This window comes from Ceratotherium simum, chromosome 7 (assembly GCF_057802395.1).
Source record: "Ceratotherium simum simum isolate JZ-2026a chromosome 7, ASM5780239v1, whole genome shotgun sequence".
NCBI lineage: Eukaryota > Metazoa > Chordata > Mammalia > Perissodactyla > Rhinocerotidae > Ceratotherium > Ceratotherium simum.
In genome coordinates, this window is record NC_141906.1 from 29,999,224 (window position 1) to 30,017,658 (window position 18,435).

Below are 18,435 nucleotides of genomic sequence, written 5' to 3' on the forward strand. Positions count from 1 at the left end.
AATGGATCAAAGACCTGAAGGTGAGACCTAAAACTATAAAACTCGTAGAAGAAAATATAGGCAACACACTATTTGACACTGGTTATAAAGGAATCTTTTCGGATGACATGCCTACCCAGACTAGGGAAACTAAAGAAAAAATAAACAAGTGGGACTTTATCAGATTAAAGAGCTTCTATAAGACAAATGAAACCAGAATCAAGATGAACAGACAACCCACCAGCTGGGAGAGAATATTTGCAAAACATACATCTGACAAGGGGTTGGTCTCCATAATATATAAAGAACTCACACAACTGAACAACAAAAAAACAAACAACCCGATCAAAAAATGGGCAGAGGAAATGAACAGACACTTCTCCAAAGAAGATATACAGATGGCCAATAGGCACATGAAAAGATGTTCAACATCACTAATCATCAAGGAAATGCAAATCAAAACAACACTAAGATACCACCTCACGCCGGTTAGAATGGCTATAATCACCAAGACAAAAAACAACAAGTGTTGGAGAGGATGTGGAGAAACAGGAACCCTCCCACAGCTGGTGGGAATGCAAACTGGTGCAGCCTCTATGGAAAACGGTATGGAGATTCCTTAAAGACTTAAAAATAGAGATGCCCTATGACCCAGCCATCCCATTACTGGGAATCTATCCAACAAACCTGAAATCAACAATCCAAAGAGGCTTATGCGCCCCTATGTTCATTGCAGCATTATTCACCATAGCCAAGAAGTGGAAGCAACCTAAGTGTCCCTCGACTGATGATTGGATCAAGAAAATGTGGTATATATATACAATGGAATACTGCTCAGCCGTAAAAAAAAAGACAAAATTGTCCCATTTGCAACAACATGGACGGGCCTGGAGGGTATTATGTTAAGTGAAGTAAGCCCTAAGGAGAAAGACAAACACTGTATGATCTCACTTATATGTGGAATATAAACCAACACATGGACAGAGAAAACTGTATTGTGGTTACCAGGGGCAATGGGGGTGGGGGGTGGGCACAAGGGGTGAAGGGAGTCATATATATGGTGATGGACAAACAAAAATGCACAACCCAAAATTTCACAATGTTAAAAACCATTAAAACATCAATAATAAAAAAAAAAAATGCCCCTGTCACTCAGGAAATTCCAAGGGATTTAGGAGCTCTGTGTCAGGAACCAGGGGCAAAGACAAAATGTATATTTCTTATGCCATACATAAAATTTACCATTTTAACCCTTTTTGAATGTACAATTCAGTGCATTAAGTACATTCACATTGTTGTGTAACCATCACCACTATATATCTCTAGAACTTTTTTATCTTCCATAACTGAAACACTTCCATTAAACCATAACTTCCCATTCTTCCCTCTTCCAGCCCTAGGTAACCACTATTCTACTTTGTCTCTATGAATCTGACTATTCTAGGTACATCATATAAGTGGAATCATACAGTCTTTCTCCTTTCGTATCTGGCTTATTTCATTTAGCATGTTTTCAAGGTTCATCCATGTTATAGCATGTTTCAGAGTTTCCTTCCTTTTAAAGCCTAAAAAATATTCCATTATATGGATCCACCATATTTTGTTTATCCATTCATGAGTCAATGGACACTTAGGTTGCTTCTACCTTTTAGCTATTGTGAATAATGCTGCTATGAACATGGATGTACAGATATCTGTTTGAGTCCCTGCTTCCCATTCTTTTCACCTAGAAGTGAAATTGCTGGATCTTATGGTAATTCCATGTTTATTTTTTGGAGGAACTGCCATATTGTTTTTCACAGCAGCTGCACCATTTTACATTCCCACCAGCAATGCACAAGGGTTCCAATTTCTTTTTTTTTTTTTTGTGAGGAGATCAGCCCTGAGCTAACATCTGTCAATCCTCCTTTTTTTTTTTTGCTGAGGAAGACTGGCTCTGGGCTAACATCTGTGCCCATCTGCCTCTACTTTATATGGGACACTGCCACAGCATGGCTTGCCAAGCAGTGCGTCAGTGCACGCCCGGGATCCGAACCGGCAAACCCCGGACCGCCGCAGCGGAGCGCGTGCACTTAACTGCTTGCACCACTGGGCCGGCCCCAGGGTTCCAATTTCTCCACATCCTCACCAACACTTGTTATTTCCTGGTTTTTTGGAAAGAACAAGTCCTCCACATCCCTCCTAATGAGTGTGAGGAGGTATCTGAACGTGGTTTTGATTTCCATTTCCCTAATGATTAGTGATGTTGAGCATCTTTTCATGTGCTTATTGGCCATTTGGACATCTTCTTTGGAGAAATGTCTATTCAAGCCTTTTGCCAATTTTTGAATCGAATTGTTTGGTTTTTTTGTTGCTTAATTGTAGGATTTCTTTATATGTTCTGGATATTAACCCCTTATCAGATATATGATTTACAATTGTTTTCTCTCATTCTGTGGGTTGCCTTTTCATTCAGTAAGAGTGTCCTTTGATGCATAGAAGTTAATTTTGATGAAATCTAATTTCTATATTTTTTCTTTTGTTGCCTGTGCTTTTGGTGTCATATTGGTCAGGACTGATTTGATCACAAGTGACAAATGCAACTAGTTTAGGCAAGGAGGTATTAGTTAATGTAAAGAAAAGGTCAAAGGTAGACCTAGATCAGGCATGGCTAGATCCAGCAGTTACAATGATGCCATCCGCACTCTCTTTTTGTATCCTTTCTCCTGACTTTCTGCCAGCTTCCTACATTCTCATCCAAGTTTTTTCCAGAAGCACCAGGCTTCCATGGCCCTTATAGCTAATAATCCTGGAGGAAAAGGGAAAGAAATTTTCATGCTGGTTCCACCAAAATTCCTGGAGCAAACTCTAATTGGTTTCCCCCGAACCAACCACTGGTAGGAAGTCTGGTTGGATGCTCTGACTGATCAGCTCTGGGTCAAGTGCCCACCTTGAATGAACAAGATTACCATGGAGTGGAGGAGGGGACTCCCCATAGGGAGAGATGCTTGACAGGCAAACATTCCTCCTCAGAAGGGATCTGGGACTCTGATGGGCAGCTGGGGTCAGAGGCTCTGCTTGAAAGGACATCCCTCATCTCAGACTTCCCATAGGGGGCCATGGGAGAAGTAGAGGGAATCCTTTTAGTTGATCCCTGAAGACTTCCTGGAGGAGGCAGCATTTATGGAGCCCTGTGACTAGTGGGAGGGTGAGCCCAGGCAAGCTGGGTCCCAGGCAGGTTGGGCAGAGCAATGGAGGGGCTGGATGCCCCTGCCACCTGAGAGCCTCCCTATCCCAGCCCTAGTGTACTGTAGGAGCTAAGAACGTGGACTCTGGAATATAGCCCAATAGCCCTTCCTTCTACCCTGCCACCTCAGGCAAGTCAGCTAGCCTCTCTGTGCCTTAGTTTCCCAACTTGAGTTATAAAATGGAGATAATACCAGTCTTATCTCATAGGGTCATTATGAGGATTAAATGGAGTAATGTACATCTGGTACACAGTAAGGACTCAATAATTGTATCATTATTAGTCTTAGTTTGGGCCTCTTTTCCAACCACACTTGCTAGTATACCGGCAGCTCCAGCTATCTTCCCCATCCTTCACCGTGCCGCATCTAGCCTCTGCCCTTGCTGTTCCCTCTGCATGAAATGCCCTTTGCTTCCATGTACACTTGGCCATTTCATTGCTGCCTCCTCCACGGAGGCTTCCCTGCCTGCAGAGCCATCCCTCCCTGCCTGGGCTCCCGCAGGACTCTGGAGCACTGATGTCTGCCTCGGATTAGGGGTCTTTGTGTCGCTTGTCTAAACTGAGGTCCTGGGGGCAGGACCTGGGTCTCCTCTGTCACTGAGTTCACAGAGGAAGTCTGCCAGCTGCACACGTGGGTAGAGGGTGATCCAGTGCCAGAAATAGCACTGACTCGGGGAGCAAGGAAAAGCGCAGCTGGTCCCAGGAACTGAAAGTAGCTCAGGGCCCCCACACATCCTGTGAGGGGCAGGGGTGAGTGCTGGGAGCACGAAGGGCAGCAGGCCCGGGTTTGCCTTTATCCTCCGGCATTGGGAAGCCATAAAATGCTTAGGCAAGGGAGTGATGAGATCAGATTTTTGCTGAGCAAAGTCCCTCTGGCTGCAGAAAGGGGATGAATTGGCTGGGGAGGTGGGAGACAGAGAGCAGGAGGTGGCTGCGGTCTAGGTTGAGGCAGAGACCACAGGATGGGAGAAGGGGATAGTTTGACAGGTATAAGGATGGAGAAGAAACAGGGCTTGCTGACTGATTTAAAGTGGGGCCTCAGTTTTCCCACCAGGGAAATGGCAATGAGCGGGCCCTGCCCCACTGGCCTCTGCAGGTCTGACTGGAGGATAGCAGGCACCTGGCACCAGCACCATCTCTCCCATGCAGTCCCATATGCTCCCCCCAATCCATCTCCATCCTGAGTAGGGTCCAGGTCAAGCACAAGGCCAGACACTGAGGGGCATGGTCAAGTCTGCAAGCTCCAGGGAACAGACCTGGGCCTCCCCACCCCCACCCCCCACCCTGGGAGAGCTGGTGGGGCTGAGGGTGGGGGCACAGCCTGGCTGAGCTGTGCTGATGAGATCATCCAGCTCCCTTAGACAGGGTGGGGCCTGGGCTCCTCTACCAGAGAAGGGGCCAGCCCAGACCCCCAGTTCCCTAGAGCGGGTGGCACATGGGTCCTTCCTGTTTTGTCCTGCTCAGCCGCGCCCTGCAGAGACCAGGCTGGTATGGAAAGGGAGTGTGCCCTGGGAACAGTGCTGGGCACAAGGGCCAGGCCAGGGCCAGACACTGGTGCTGTGGGAGCTCCACCCCTCACCAGCTGCGTGTCCTCAGGAGTCGTGAGTCCAGCTGCCCAGTGGCAGGGCCGGGACTAGGACCCAGATATTCTGTCTCCCCGACCTGACACCCATCCCAAGGCCCAGAGAGATGTGTTGATCCCAGGAGCCAGATGCTTCTCTTCTCCGCGCCTCAGTTTCCCCAGCTGCAAAATGTGAAGAAGGACCGGAGGGAACTCAGGAACCGCAGTTGGTGAGAGGAGGGCCCACGTGGGCCTGGCTGTTGGAGCAAGTCATCCTTCTAGACTCCTCGAGTCCCCATCTACCAAAGCCATGCCCTCGCTTCCATGGAGAGGAGAGTCAGACTGGAGCAGCAGGCTTGGGAATGGGGTACAGGGACAGGAGGCCCCCCAAGGACTCACTACAGGAGTGTAGGCCATCCTCTCGCCTGTTCTGGGCCTCGGATTCCTGTCTGTGACCTGAGGACCGGAGACTGCCCCTCCCAGTCTGTCTTTCTAGCACTCTGGCTATCAGGGCTTGTGGAGGGGTGTGTAGAAGAGGGGCGGGAGGCTGCTGTGAGCCTGGTGTTCAAGGCCCCTGATTTGGCCCTACCACCAGCGGGCCCCGGAGCCTCCCTGTCCCAGGACCAGGGCCCCACTTCAGGCCCTGTTGTCTCTGTCCTGGGCGCTAACCATATCCAATTGATGCTCCATCCAGCAGCACAAGGGACCTCCTAAATCTCGAATTTGATCACACTTCTGCCCTGCTTTACAAACCATTAAGGGCTCCTTGGCTGACACCCACAATGCAGAGGTCAAATTTGGAGCCTAGCATTTGAGTCCTGTTGGGACCTGGCTCTGATGATCTGTCTGCCTCACCACAAACACTTGCAGACACCCCATACCCTCATAGCTCCAGCAGATCTGTCTGCAGGCAACACCCTCCCCTTGCTTGTCCACACTCCACCACACTCCCCCTCCTCCAGGGAGCCTTCCTTGGTACAAAGCAGGGATAGGGGCCTCATCTGTCTTCCCAGAGACCTCCTCATCTGTCTTTCCCACCAGCTGGGGCTCCTCAAGGATAGGGACCAGAGCCCAATGAAGTCCCTGCAGATTGTAAGTCTCCCTACAATTGTATGGCAAATGAATGAATGAATGCATACGTGAGTGAGCAAGTAAATAAGCAAAGGCTACAAGCGAGGCTGTTTCTCAGCTGACCTGTGATAAAACTATGAGCAATAATAGAAGCCCCACTGAGTGAATACCTGCTTGCACCAGGTACTGGGCTAGGTGTTCTAGATCTGTTACTTCATTTGAGCCTCAACAGTGCTGCAAGGTGGGTGTTATTATCTCTATCCTATAGTTAAGGACACTGAGGCTCAGAGAGGTTAAGTCACTGCTCCTAAGCTGCAGAGCCAGGACGGAGACCAGGTCTGCCAGGTACAAGCTCTGCAGAGGGAACAGTGATGGGTGGCAGAGGGGTGCAGATGCCGGGAACGGCCTTTGGATCTAACTGACCTGGACCCAACCCCAGGGGTAGGGCTGGTAAGAGACCGCATGGGAGAATTAGGATGACTAGGGCTGGAAGAACTCTGGGTTTTCCGGGGGGCTCTGAGGAGAGACCCGTTCTGGAGTGGATCCTCATATTGTGTATGATGAGGGGTGATGTCAAAGAGCAGTTTGGGCAGCTTTGTTCCCCCTGCCCTCACCTGCTCCGTGATCCACAGCCCCTCCTATTGTGTAATACAGACAATCAATCAAACCGATGTCATGAGCTACGCAAAGGTATCAGTTCCCTCATCTACCCCTTCGGGAATCCCCCAGTTCGCGCCTAAACAGATGTTCCAGAGGTGCCACTGCCCTCCCTGAGCCCCACCCCACCTTCCTGGCAGAGTCCAGGCCCTTTCCTGGAAGCCACGGAGGCGGCTCCCCTCCCCCAGCCCTGCAGCAGCCTAAGCAGTGGGGGGGAGGGGATGTCAAACAGAAAGCACCTCAGAGTGGCCTGTTTTTTCCCCACGGTCTGTTATGTAAAGGTCACTGCTGAGATTTCCTTGTGATAGAGCTCAGATGATCACTTGCTCCCATGATCCCATCTCACCCAGAAAGATAGGGTGGCCACTGCTCTTCCCTGAGCTGGGCCCAAAGGCTCCCTGCTCTGCCCTGGGCTTGGCTGTAGGAGTGTGAGAAATGGGGACAGGGAGGGAGGAGGTGGAGGCAGAGCAACGAGGACTCTTCCAGAAGCTTGACTGTGAAGGAAGGAAGAAGCACGGCTAGAGATGCACATGGGGTCAAGGAAGAGGTTTTGCTAAGATGGGCCAAGGATGAGTGTTGTGGGCTGAGGGGAAAGAGCCGGCAAAGCAGGAGTCAGCAGAGGAAGAGGGGGCCTGGGGCACAGGTGGCCCGAGGAGGAGGAATGAGGAGAGAGGGGGAGACAGGGTTTATTTAGGTGGCCAGGAAGTTGAAGGATGCCCCTCAGACGGGGCTCTCTGCTCCGAGGGAGGAGGTGAGGACATTGGGGTTGAGGGTGTAGGGCTGACAAGAAAGATGGGGCAAGGGCTTGGAAGAGAGGGCAGAGAGGCTGCCCCAGCACAGGCAGAAGGTTGGGGATCCAGCCAAGTGGGGGGATGACCCGGTCTGTGGGGCTCCAGTGCCCTCGGCTGAGTCACGTCCTCCAACCACGCTCAGCTCCACAGTGCAGGATGGAGCAGTCTGATGGTGCCAGGAATGAGGGATATGAATGGACTGGCTGTGTTCACAGGAATCAGGGATCCTGGGATAGAGGTCCAGGCTAGCAAGGGAAGGGAGAGAGGGAAGGAAGATGCTGGCCCCCGGTGCTGGGGACCTCAAAATCAGAGGCTCCAGTGTAGAGGGAGTGGTGGTATGCAGGCTGGGAGGCTGGGAGGCGAGCAGGGTGGAGCAGGGCCAGTGTGGGGGTGGGGTAGATGAAGATCTGGGAGGTGAGAGTGACAGGGACGACCTCAGAAGGGCAGGAGGGAGAAGCAGGCAGCCCAGGCCCACCAGGCCATGTCCTGTTCACCCTTCTCAGTGGGGACTGTTCACAGCCTGAATCTCCCACACACAGCCAGATATAGGCAGCCTCAAGGCGGAGTTGCAGGTCTCTATCAGCCCGCCATCCCCAGTAAACACATACGGAAAGTGCAAACTGCAGCTTACAATACACACATAGCCTCAAGCCAGGTTAGCTAAGCCCCCAGTCAGACTTCTGCCCCTAAGTCCTCTCTGTGTAGATATTCTTGAGCCACCCCTAGAAATTCATTCATCCATCCATCCATCCATCCATCCATCCATCCATCCATTCATTCAGCAAATACTTATTGAGTACCAACTATGTGCCAGGCACTGTCTAAGGCACTGGAGATGCAGTAGTGAATAAAACATGAAACTTTACCCTGGTGGAGTTTATGTTCTGGTGGGGAGAGACAGACAATAGAAACAAATAAATTAAATAGTCTGATGATAAATGCTAAGGAGAAACGCAACAGAGAAGGGGAGTAGGAAGCACGAGTGTGCGGGGTGGGGGTGGCGATTTTAGCTGGAGCCGTGGGGGAAGGCTGCATAGAGAAGGTATCATTTGAGTGAGCACCTGGAGGAGGTGAGGTCTGTCCTGTGTTCTTCACACACTCTCCACGTGCAACAGTGTGCCCGCAGCAGGGACCTCCTGTGTCACCTGCTGACCCCCCACATTACACCCTGAGCCAGGCGGTAGCTCTGACTTTGCTCTCCTCCTCCCAGGCCCGGGGCTTGGGGGCAGCCCAGTCTGTGACCCCAGAGATAGGCCAGACTGGGAAAGGGAGGTTGTGACTAGGAGCAGATCTTGGGGCTTGGTGTGACAAAGCACATCTTCAGTGAGCTTTCTCAAGGTGGAATGCAGCGGCCTGGAACAGAAGGAGTGAGCTCCCTGTCACGGGAAGTATGCAAGCAGGGGCCAGACAAGCCCTGTCAAAGAGACGTCAGGGAGCCTCCTTCTCTGAGGGGTTGGGGAGAGCTCTGGGTCAGATGCTCTTAAGGCCTCCCTGGCCCTGAGGGTCCAGAACTCAGAGCTATGTCATTGACCCCTGGGCTCTGGGGTCCACTTGGGTGTCTTGTCTCTGCCCGGTGGGCTCAGGTGCTGGGATGGTCAGGGCAGGGCCAAGGCAGGGGTCTGCCTTTCATGGGAGGTGAGGGGTTCTTTGAGGCTTCCTCCACACCCAGACCTTACCTGTGAGAGCTATGGACAAAACTGCCTACCTTTGGGGCCTCAGTGTCTGTCTGTGAAATGGGCAGGACCATAACCCACAATAAACACTCTGGCAGTGTTGGTGATCTGCCCTTCCTGAGGGTCAGGGCCTGGGGGACCCTGGCAGGCTCAGAGGAGCTATTTCTGCAGCCATTACCTTCCCCTGACAAATCTCTGTCATAAGCCAAGACAAAGATTTTTTATAATTTTTATTGAGCCTGGCAGCACCAAGGACAGAGCCCTGTGGCTCATCTTTACAGACTGGGTCCAGTCATTCCACATTTCCCAATGCCTCTTGGGAGCTGGAGCCTGTGCTGGTCTCTGAGGCCCCAAAGGCAAAGCCGACCTTGTCCCCACTTCCTAACAAAGTCAGAGACGGGAGGGAGTCTGGCTGATATTGACCCTTGGGCTGGTCTTCTTTTCTGCCCTGACTCCCCGCCCCCATTTCTTTGTCCTGTCTCAGGCCACGGTGTTCCTGAGAGGCAGGGTGGCATGGAGAATTTACTGTGCACTTTGGGCAAGTTCCTAATCTGTCTGACCGCAGTTTTCCCACAGGGAAATGTCCCCTCTCTTCCTGAGCACAGATTTTATCATTAGTCAGATCTGTGTCCTAGTCCTGGCTCACCACTGACTCACTGGGTCACCTTGGGCAAATCTCCAGCCTTCTCTGAGCCTGTTTCCTTGTCTGTAAAATGGGGATAACACAAGCCACCCCACAGGGCTGTTGTCAGCGCAAAGGAGATCCTGCAGCAAAAGCACGCAGCTCAGTGGGGGGCACCTGCTGAAGAGCCAAGAAACTAGCAGTGAAAGAGCTCAGGAAAATGAGGCTCAGGGAGGTGAAGTGACCTCCCCAGGGCCACACAGCAAGTGGAAGATGAATCTAGGACTGCAACCTGGGTTTCCAGCGTTCCAGGTTCCTGCCCAGGAGCTACTGAGATGACATAGTGGTTACTCTGGGAGCTGATGGAGGAAGAGGCTCCTCATGGGACATGAACTGGGGGGCTTCCCTGGCTGCCCCTCTGGGGATCAGACTTGACCTGACAGTCCCTCAGTCCCACCGGCCCCTTTGCTGGTGGCCTCCAGGTACATGGCCAGTCCCAGCCTCCCCTGCAGGGATGTTAGGGTTCCAGGACCAAAGCTGTGAACATGGGCTATGGAGAGAGGAGAGGGGAGGCATGGGGGTGCAGGTCTACAGGCAGGACTCCTGATTTCAAGTGACAGAATCCTAGGTCAAATGGACTGAGGTAAAAAGGGAATTTATCAGCTCACATCACCAAAAAGTCCAGTGGAAGGTAAAGCTTCAGGCACAGCTGGAATCAGGTGCTCAATGGTGTTCTCAGGAACCTGGTGTTCCCATCTCCCAACTCTGCCATCCTTTGGCTTTATTTTGGACAGTCTCCTCCCTGGTGGTAGTATCTTCAGTGCCTAGGACAGTGCCTGGCACATAGCTCACCTGGCTCCAGCAGCTCCAGGCTCACTTCATACCAGCTTCATACCATACCAACCCAGTGGAAAACCTGTCTCCTTCCCAATGTTCCAGCCAAAGCTCCAGAATTGACCCAGTGAAGCTTGCCAGTTGTGGGTCCTGAGGAACCCACTCTTCTCTCCTTGGCAGGGCTAGGTCACAGGCCCACCTCTCCCAGATCCTCAAGACTGCAGGAGAAGAAGGAGGGAATCCCCCAAAGGAAAAACCGGAGACAGGGCTGTCATCATGAAAGGGGGGCTGGGAACTGGGTAGGAAGAAACTACAGAGGAGCAGAACAATGACTGTCTATAGGGCAGGCCAGATGGCTGGACCTGGACCATCTCTTCCCAGCAGACTGGAGACCGGTTATCTGGAGGATAGGCAGGTCCTGAAGGCACCAAAGAAGGCTGCCAGCCAACTGCACTCCTTGCAGCCAAAGAGCAGGTTCTGTCTGGAAGGGAGATCCAAGTGGCACCTCCATAGGGAGGTTAAAAAAAAATGGGACAGGCAGGAACAGAGACCCACTCCCCCATACTAGCTCCAGAGGAAGAGGGTTTATTGGAAGGTACTGGGATCTCCCCGAGCCCTGGTGGGGGGTGCTGCAGCCCCACGAGCATGGACACCATGGACTCCTCCTCTGCCGTCAGGGCTGCCTGGTTGCTGCTGCCCCCTGGGCCCCTGTGCTCTCCCCCAGTTCCCGAGGCTGCCCTGTGACTTCCCAGCTGTGTGCCCACCAGGGCCACCCCCATCTCCGACCTCTTCTTTTACATTCCCAAGACAGAACCTCTTGCTAACTCTGCCAGGCCTCAGCCTTCTCATCTGTAAAGTGGAGATGGTAACTGTGCAGAGTACACGAGATACGGCATGTAAAGGAATTTTGCACAGTGCTTGGTGCACAGTCAATGCCCAATAAAAATATCTGTCCAGCCTGGTGGGGATTACGTCAGCTCACTGATGGGCAGCGGGGCCTGGTGCACACGAGAGATGAGGAGATGCAAGTTCCCTCTTTGCTCAGCCAGAGAGAAACTAAAAGCAGCAGCCTCAAGCCCCCAATTCCCCAAAGCTACAGCTTCCCCTTCCTTGCACTCAGAATGGCTGTTTCAGTTCCAGCTTTAATTGCTGTTGAGCGGGAGGGGAGAAGGGGAAGTGGGAAAAGAGAAGAGAAATCAGGTTTCCTGCCCTCCCTGTGCCTTCCTCCTGCCAGGTGTGCCTGCTTTTGTGGGCAGCCTGATATCATAGGTGAAACCGAAACTCCTCCAGGAGGGGTTGGCTCTGCACCCTGCTGTCTGTCCTCTGGGCGCCTGGGAGACACTGGCATCAGGAACCTGGCCTCAGGCTGGCCTGAGGTGGGCTCCAGGGCGCCCCCGTGCTACATGTGGCCTAGGGTCAGGATGGGTTGGTGACTGGAGCACAGAGGGCATAATGACCCTCTAGGTCTAAAGGTAGGTAGCCTAAAAGTAAGGTAGGCACCATGACTAGCCCTGTTCGTCAGGTGGCTACTCAGGCTCAGAGAGGTAGGTGGCTGGACCTAGGTCACACAGCAAATTGCTGATGGATTCCAGCCTGTCTGGCTCCTCAGGGGAAGGAAGCTGGGTCATGACCCCTATCATCCTGTAACCTTGCTACTAAGCTGACAGGCCAGGGGCCAGGCAAGGGGGTTTCCAGGCCTTGTTTCCCAGCAGGCAGGCAAGGCCAAGGTTGAGAAGCCTCTTCCCATGTTCAGCCTGGTCTGGGCTTTTCCTGGCTGGCTGGCAGGCAGTGACTCAGGCTTCCAGCTCCTGCCTCTGGCCGTCAGGCATCCTCATCCCTTCCAGATATGAGGGCCTCAGGGCGGGGGTGGGCGTGGGGGTGGGGGAGCTGCAGAGTCATCTAAAGGAGTGTCCTTAGACCAGAGGATCCAAGCCGCCCAAGGAGCTTCAACCCCTGTCAGTTCTTCCTTATGTCTAAACTGAACTGCTTCTGCTGCAGGCGTAAACAGACCCCATGTGATGTTACCTGAATTGAAAAAAGGAAACCGGCAGAGATTGTCCCCTCTATGGGGTGAGGGACTTCAGCGTTTCTGCTGATAGTATACCCGGAGTAGACATGGGCGGTGGATGTCTGGTGTCAGGGCAACACTCCTGGGCCTCTCCCTCAGAGGGACAGGGTTCAGTGCTGGCCCTGTCACCCTGCCAATGTCCCCAGCGTCTCCTATGAGCCACGTGGACCAGGTGAGGATCTGAGAACAAGGGTTTGAGCTCATCTGGGAACGATGAGTAGGAGAAAGGCTAGGGAGGATGGGTCAGGAGGAACAGAGGCTGGAAACAGTCCCGAGGTTGCTCAGTGCCAGCCCCAGAGGGGAGGCCCCTGCAGGGAGGCCGCGTTGCCCCTGGGCAGCTGTCTCAATGTGCCAGGCGGGCCGGCCCTGGCAGTGTGCTGGCGCCATCTCATGGCCAAAGGCCATCAGTGCAGGGAAGACACACTCCCTGGGAATTCCCTGGCTTGAGCATCTAGGCGTGGATTTGGGGGGAACAAATCCGTGTTGAAACGCCACCTGTCTGGGACACCTTGGGAAACTCACTGGCCCTTCCTGAGTCTTAGTTCCTTTATCTGTGAAAGGGAGAGAATAATCCCCCCTCCACCCGTGCAGAACTGCAGATAAAATATCTGGCCCAGGATGGGCAGTTAAGAGATGGTGCCTGGTGCTGAGGTCCCGGGAATTCACGGAGACTGTGGAGGACTGAGGAAGCCCAAAGGGAGGGCATTCAGGCTGGGCCTGGAATTGATTCATTCAGTTAACAAAAGTTTATTGAGTGCCTACTGTGTGCCAGGGCACCTCACATACATGGTTTCATCTAGTTCTTACAACAGCCTGTGTGGTAGGTCCCAATGATCATTCTCGTCTTACCGAAGAGAAAACTGCAGGAAGGATAAGTAGGAAGTATTTGGAGAAGGTGGGGTAAAAGCATCCCAGGCAGAGAGAACAGCATGCACACAGACACAGGGTCTGGATAGCCTGGTGGAGAGGATGAGGCTGGGCCTGGGAGCCCTGACAGGCTTGGGGGCAGGGCAGTGGCGCTGGGGCTCTGCTTGGAGGTTTTATGGTGGGCCAGCCCCCTCAGGTGTCCCATCTGGCCCCCTCTTCTCTTTGCACAACTCATCCCATGCTCTGGCTACAACGTTTATTCTTCTTTTCTCACACAGGGTAGGCTGATTCCCCACCTCCGTGCCTCCTGCCTGGGAGGCCCTCTTCATTGTTTTTATGTGTCCAAGTCCCCCTGGCCCTTTAAGGCCCAGCAACAGACATGCCTTTTCTAGGAGTCCTTCCAGGTCACTCCCTCCCAGGTGAACCCATGACCCCTAACACCTGAGCTCTCCCTCCTGGGCCCCACCCAGATGGCAGGAACTGGGACTCAAGCCCTGCTCTGGGGCTGACACCCCCAGGAAGCCCTCGGAGCTGCTCTCATTCTCGGGACAGACACCCTGGTGGAGGTGACCACAGGGGGTTGTCTTGGGAACCCAGCAGAGGCCTGGCTGCTGGACTGAAGGCCAGGCCTCCTTGCCCTCCTGGGCCCTAGCACAGCTCAATTCGGACCAGAAGGTCCACACTCTCAGCTGGCACAAACGACCTTCTAGCACAAACCTGAATAAGCAGTAGGTGCCCAATCCATGCGTTACTGACCAAGTGTTTACCAGCAGTTCAAACCTGAGTTTTCTCAGTTTGGCCCAAACTTTTGGCCCCGACTCGGTTCCTCAATCCACTTGCCTATAAAATGGGTTTGGGGGTGAGGTCAGTGCTTACACCTTACAGGGTCAAAAGGGTCCTCCCACCCTTTGGCAGTTCATCCTCACAACATGCTGGTGGCCAGTGTGGCCACATCCCACCAAAGAGGCTCAGAGAGGGCGAGGGGCTTTCCAGAGTCACACAGTGAGTAGAGGCCAAGGTAGGACAAGAATCTGGGCCTCCAACCCCAGGGCAGTGTTCCTTCCCGGCACCACGCTGCCCCCCTCCCCTAGTTGCCTCAGCTGCTCCAAATCCAAGCCCGCCTCCTCTAGGTCACCCTCCCAGATGCTCCTCCACACTGGAGCTGGCCTCCTCGGGACAATGTGGAGCCGCCTCTCCTCCTCTGGTCATCCGAACAGCTCTGAGTCCTGGTTCGGGGGTGAGGAGGGGTCGGTGGAGGGCTTGGCACAGGCAGGGAGAATCTCACTCAGGTGAGTTCTTAGGGATGTCACCTCTGTCCCCACAACCTACGCCCATCACTCCTAGTGAGCTCTGGGCCTGCCATGTGGAATGGGACAGTGACTGCTAAGGGGGAGAATGTGGAAGGATCTGATGGTGTATCGTAGTTGCTCAATAAAAGCTTGTGGAGAAAAGCAAGAGAGGGAAGGAGGGAGGGAGAAGGTGGCTGAAGAAGTGAGCATATCAGTGGATTGCCACATGGCAGGATGGACACATCGGGGAATGACTACTGAATGAATGAAGAAAGGAGGGGTAAGTGACTGGGAAGATGGCTCTGGGTGCTACCGCTAAAGGAGGAGCCCAAAGCTGGTTAATCACCCACCTGCCCACTTGACAGATGAGAAGACTGAGAGAGGGCTGCGGAGAAAGCAAGCTGCTGGGTCTGTGGGGCTGGCCTTTGACCAGCAGCCTCTGGTCCTCCCCCACGTCTCTCTCATCACCCTCTTTCCTGGGCTGGGGGGTGGGGGATGGTTCCGAGAAGGAGACCTTTTCTCCGCCTCCTTGCTCCTTTAGGCTCAGTTTCCGCCAGGCCTTGGTGTTGGGGGTGGCCCCCGCAGGAGCTATTTCAGTCAGAGATAGCCCTGCCAGGAAACAGAGGAAGCCCTCCCTTGAAGGTGTTGCAGCCTGGGCTGAGGGCAGGACAGTGGGGAGCCTGGTGTCTGGCTTCCCCCTGCCCCATCGCACTTGGGCTACCAAGGCACTTTGGGGACAGGAGGCTGCATGTGAGTGTTGGTGCGTCTCGGGCCCTGGGCCAGTGTGGGGTGGGGGTGGGGGTCCGGACACAAGGAAGCGTGAGCTGGGGCAGGCAGGCTGGATCCAGCACTGACTGAAAGGAGGTCCGCAGAGTTAGGGGGCCCAGAGGAAGGGACTCCACCCAGATGGGGAATCAGAAAGTGAAGAAGCAAGATGGGGTCTGGAGCTTGATGGACACTTAGGGTTTTGATGAACAGAGATGGTTGAATGGCGATTTGTGTGAAGGGAACAGCAAAGATGAGGAGGCCAGGTCTGCCTCTCTGACTGAGAATGGCTGTGTGGCAGTCTCGGTGTCTTGGGAACAGTGTAGCAAGAGAGGACGGGGCAAGTGGAGGGAGCTGGGGTACTTCAGATGAGGCTGGAGGGCCCTGCAGGGAGCTTGAATGTCAGGACAGGGGTTTGAGCTTTTCCCCAAAGGGCAGAGGGATGCAGGGAAGGATACAGTCAGAGCCACTGTTAGAAAGCCCCCCACCACGGGCAGAGTGGCTGGAGCCCAGGAAGAGGCTGGGCTCTGAACTGGTCCAGGGCTCAGGGCCCAACAGCGGGGGACAGACGTGAGAGCTGGAGGGAGCGAATGTCAGCTACTGCCTGGAGATGGGGGCCAAGCCAGCCCTGCCTCGGGACCAGCTCCTGCCGGGAACTGGGAGACCAGCTCACCCGCCCTAGGTCCTCAGAAGGCAGAGCAGATGAGGGAGCCAGGGTGACAGCCAGGCCTGCCTTTTCTGGAGGGGACCTGAAGGTGTGCCCTGATCCCGTTGTGCATCCCCTGCCTCCTTCCAAGAGGACCAGTCTCACCAGGGAGTGGAGTCTCCAGTCACCTGAGGCTGAGGACTCTCTCTTGGGGTGGTGTCTGAGAGCGATAGGTCTCCCAAAAGAGGGTTCAGGGGCACAGCACTGTTCCTTCTACTCGCTTCCTCCCCTCACCATGACCCTCTGCCTAGCAGGCTGCTCTCCTCCCGGCCCTGCCTGCTCCACCTTTCTCCCCAGCTGGGACACCCCAAGGGTCCTCACACCCCTCTCCACCCAGGGAAATCCTCCTCAACCATCAGGGTCTTGCTCCATCCTTCATCCTCCGTGAAAAGTGTCTTCTCTCCTATGGCTCACCCTGGTCTCCCGGCTCAGACTAGCACATGTATAAGTACATGTGTATGAGTATGTCTGTGTATGTGTGTATCTCTCTACATCCATGTCTATATACTGTGTCATGCATCCAGCAGGCAGCAAGTACCCATAAAAGGCCTGGCATGTGAAACAAGAGAATGAATGAATTCACGAATGAAAACCAGACTGAACAAATGAAGAGATGAGTCAAGGAACTTTCTCTTGCCTGTACTAATGTTGGTTTCCTGGCTACAATGGGGGGACTGCCCTGTGTCCTCCTCTGGCCTCCCCCTCAGCCTAACTGGTGAGCTGGCATCTCCCAGCACATGAGCTGAAGCCCCGCGAAGAACCTTTGATAACTAAAGCTGAGGCGGCATGTGGGAGGCAGACTAGGGAATCCAAACGTCATTGTTATGCAGTTGCCCAGAACCCGGGTAAAATATTTTCATCAAAATCCAATTTTGGGTTGGGAGAATTAGTTTGGGGAGTTATGTTTTGCTCTGCTATAACTTTTTAAACTCTCATAACTTTACTTAGCAGGTATAGTCACATTAAGAACAGCTAACGCTTGGCCTGTGCCAGGCACTGATCCTCACAACAACCCTGTGAGGCAGGCACTATATGACCCCATTTTATAGATGGAGAAACTGAGGCACAGAGGTTCAGTAATGAGCCTAAGGCCACACAGCTCACATGTGGCAAAGCTGGGATTTGAACCTGGGCATTTGGGCCAGAGCCCATATACTTGGACTCAACCTTCTATCTCCCTCTGAGTGCATTTGCAGGACTTCATCTTTTTTCTGGGCCTCAGTTTCTCCCATCTGTAAAATAGGAAGAGGGGAGGATTTGACTCACTATCTCAAAGGCTTTGCCTTACAGGTCCATTGGATTTAAGTTGTGAATTCTCCCTGGATACCAGTAAATGTGGAAATGCCGATTTGGAGGTGAGTGCCAAGAAGTCAGACCTATCCCTTAAGGCATTTGTTCTGCTGGTTCCCCCAAAACCCAGCCTGAAGTGATGAGTGGAAGGACAAGGTATAGGATACAGTGGCATGGCATGGCATTTGTTAAGCACCTGCTGCATGTCAGGCCTGTGACACATTTTACTGATGAGGACACAGGCCCAGAAAAGGCAAGTGACATGCCCTGGGTTGAACAGCATGGAGGAAGGGGAGCCGGGATTTGAGCCAGGTCTGCCTAACTCTGAATGTACCTCTACATTCCATGTCCACAGGCTACACTAGGTTTCCTCCTCTGAGTCAGGCAGTTGGGTTCTGGTTCTGGCTCTGCCTCCAATTCACTGAGTAAGACTGAGAAATCACTGTCCCTCACTGTGGCTGGATTTCCCTCTCTGTCAAGTCAGCTGTGGGCGTGCTTGGTCCCTCAGCCATTTGCCTGCAGGGAAGCTGTTTTCACTCTAGCCACCAGGGGGCGCTGTGGTTTCAGCGGCTCTGCCAGACCAGCCTCTGTACCCTCAAGTCAAGTGCAAGGAGGCTCAGGGAGCTCTTGAATCACCTCCTGCCCCCATTTTACAGATAAGAAGACTGCAGCCAAAAGAAGGACCATGGCTTTGGAAGGTGGAGTCCAGGCTGAGGAGGTGGGTGCTGTCCTTGGTCAGCTCACAGTGTGTGGACATTTTGTTCATGTTGATCAATTGAGAGTTACCAGGGCCCTCTCTGCCCTGGACCTGGGCTCTCAGACACAGAGAGGCACCAGACCTGGCACTTCTCCTCAGGAGGTTCCTGGTCTGTGGGGGAGAGAGACAAGCAGGCCCACCATGACCACAATCTCCAAACTCCAGGGAGCCCAGGGGAAGCCCTGCATAGCATGATTTAGTGCCTCTGACCTCATGACATCCTGAGAGGTGGTGTATTATTCCCCCATTTTTCAGATGGGAAAACTGAGACTCAGAGAA

General features: G+C 53.3%; 1 protein-coding gene across 1 annotated transcript in view; it reads left to right on the plus strand.

Moving 5' to 3' along the window:
* P2RY6 (pyrimidinergic receptor P2Y6) overlaps positions 1-18,435 on the plus strand; it is a 35,302-nt gene that overhangs the window by 15,098 nt on the left and 1,769 nt on the right. The window contains exons 2-3 of the mRNA XM_014790295.2: positions 17,400-17,464; positions 18,056-18,117. The gene's annotated coding sequence lies outside the window, so the exon portion shown is untranslated. The remainder of the gene's footprint in view (positions 1-17,399; positions 17,465-18,055; positions 18,118-18,435) is intronic.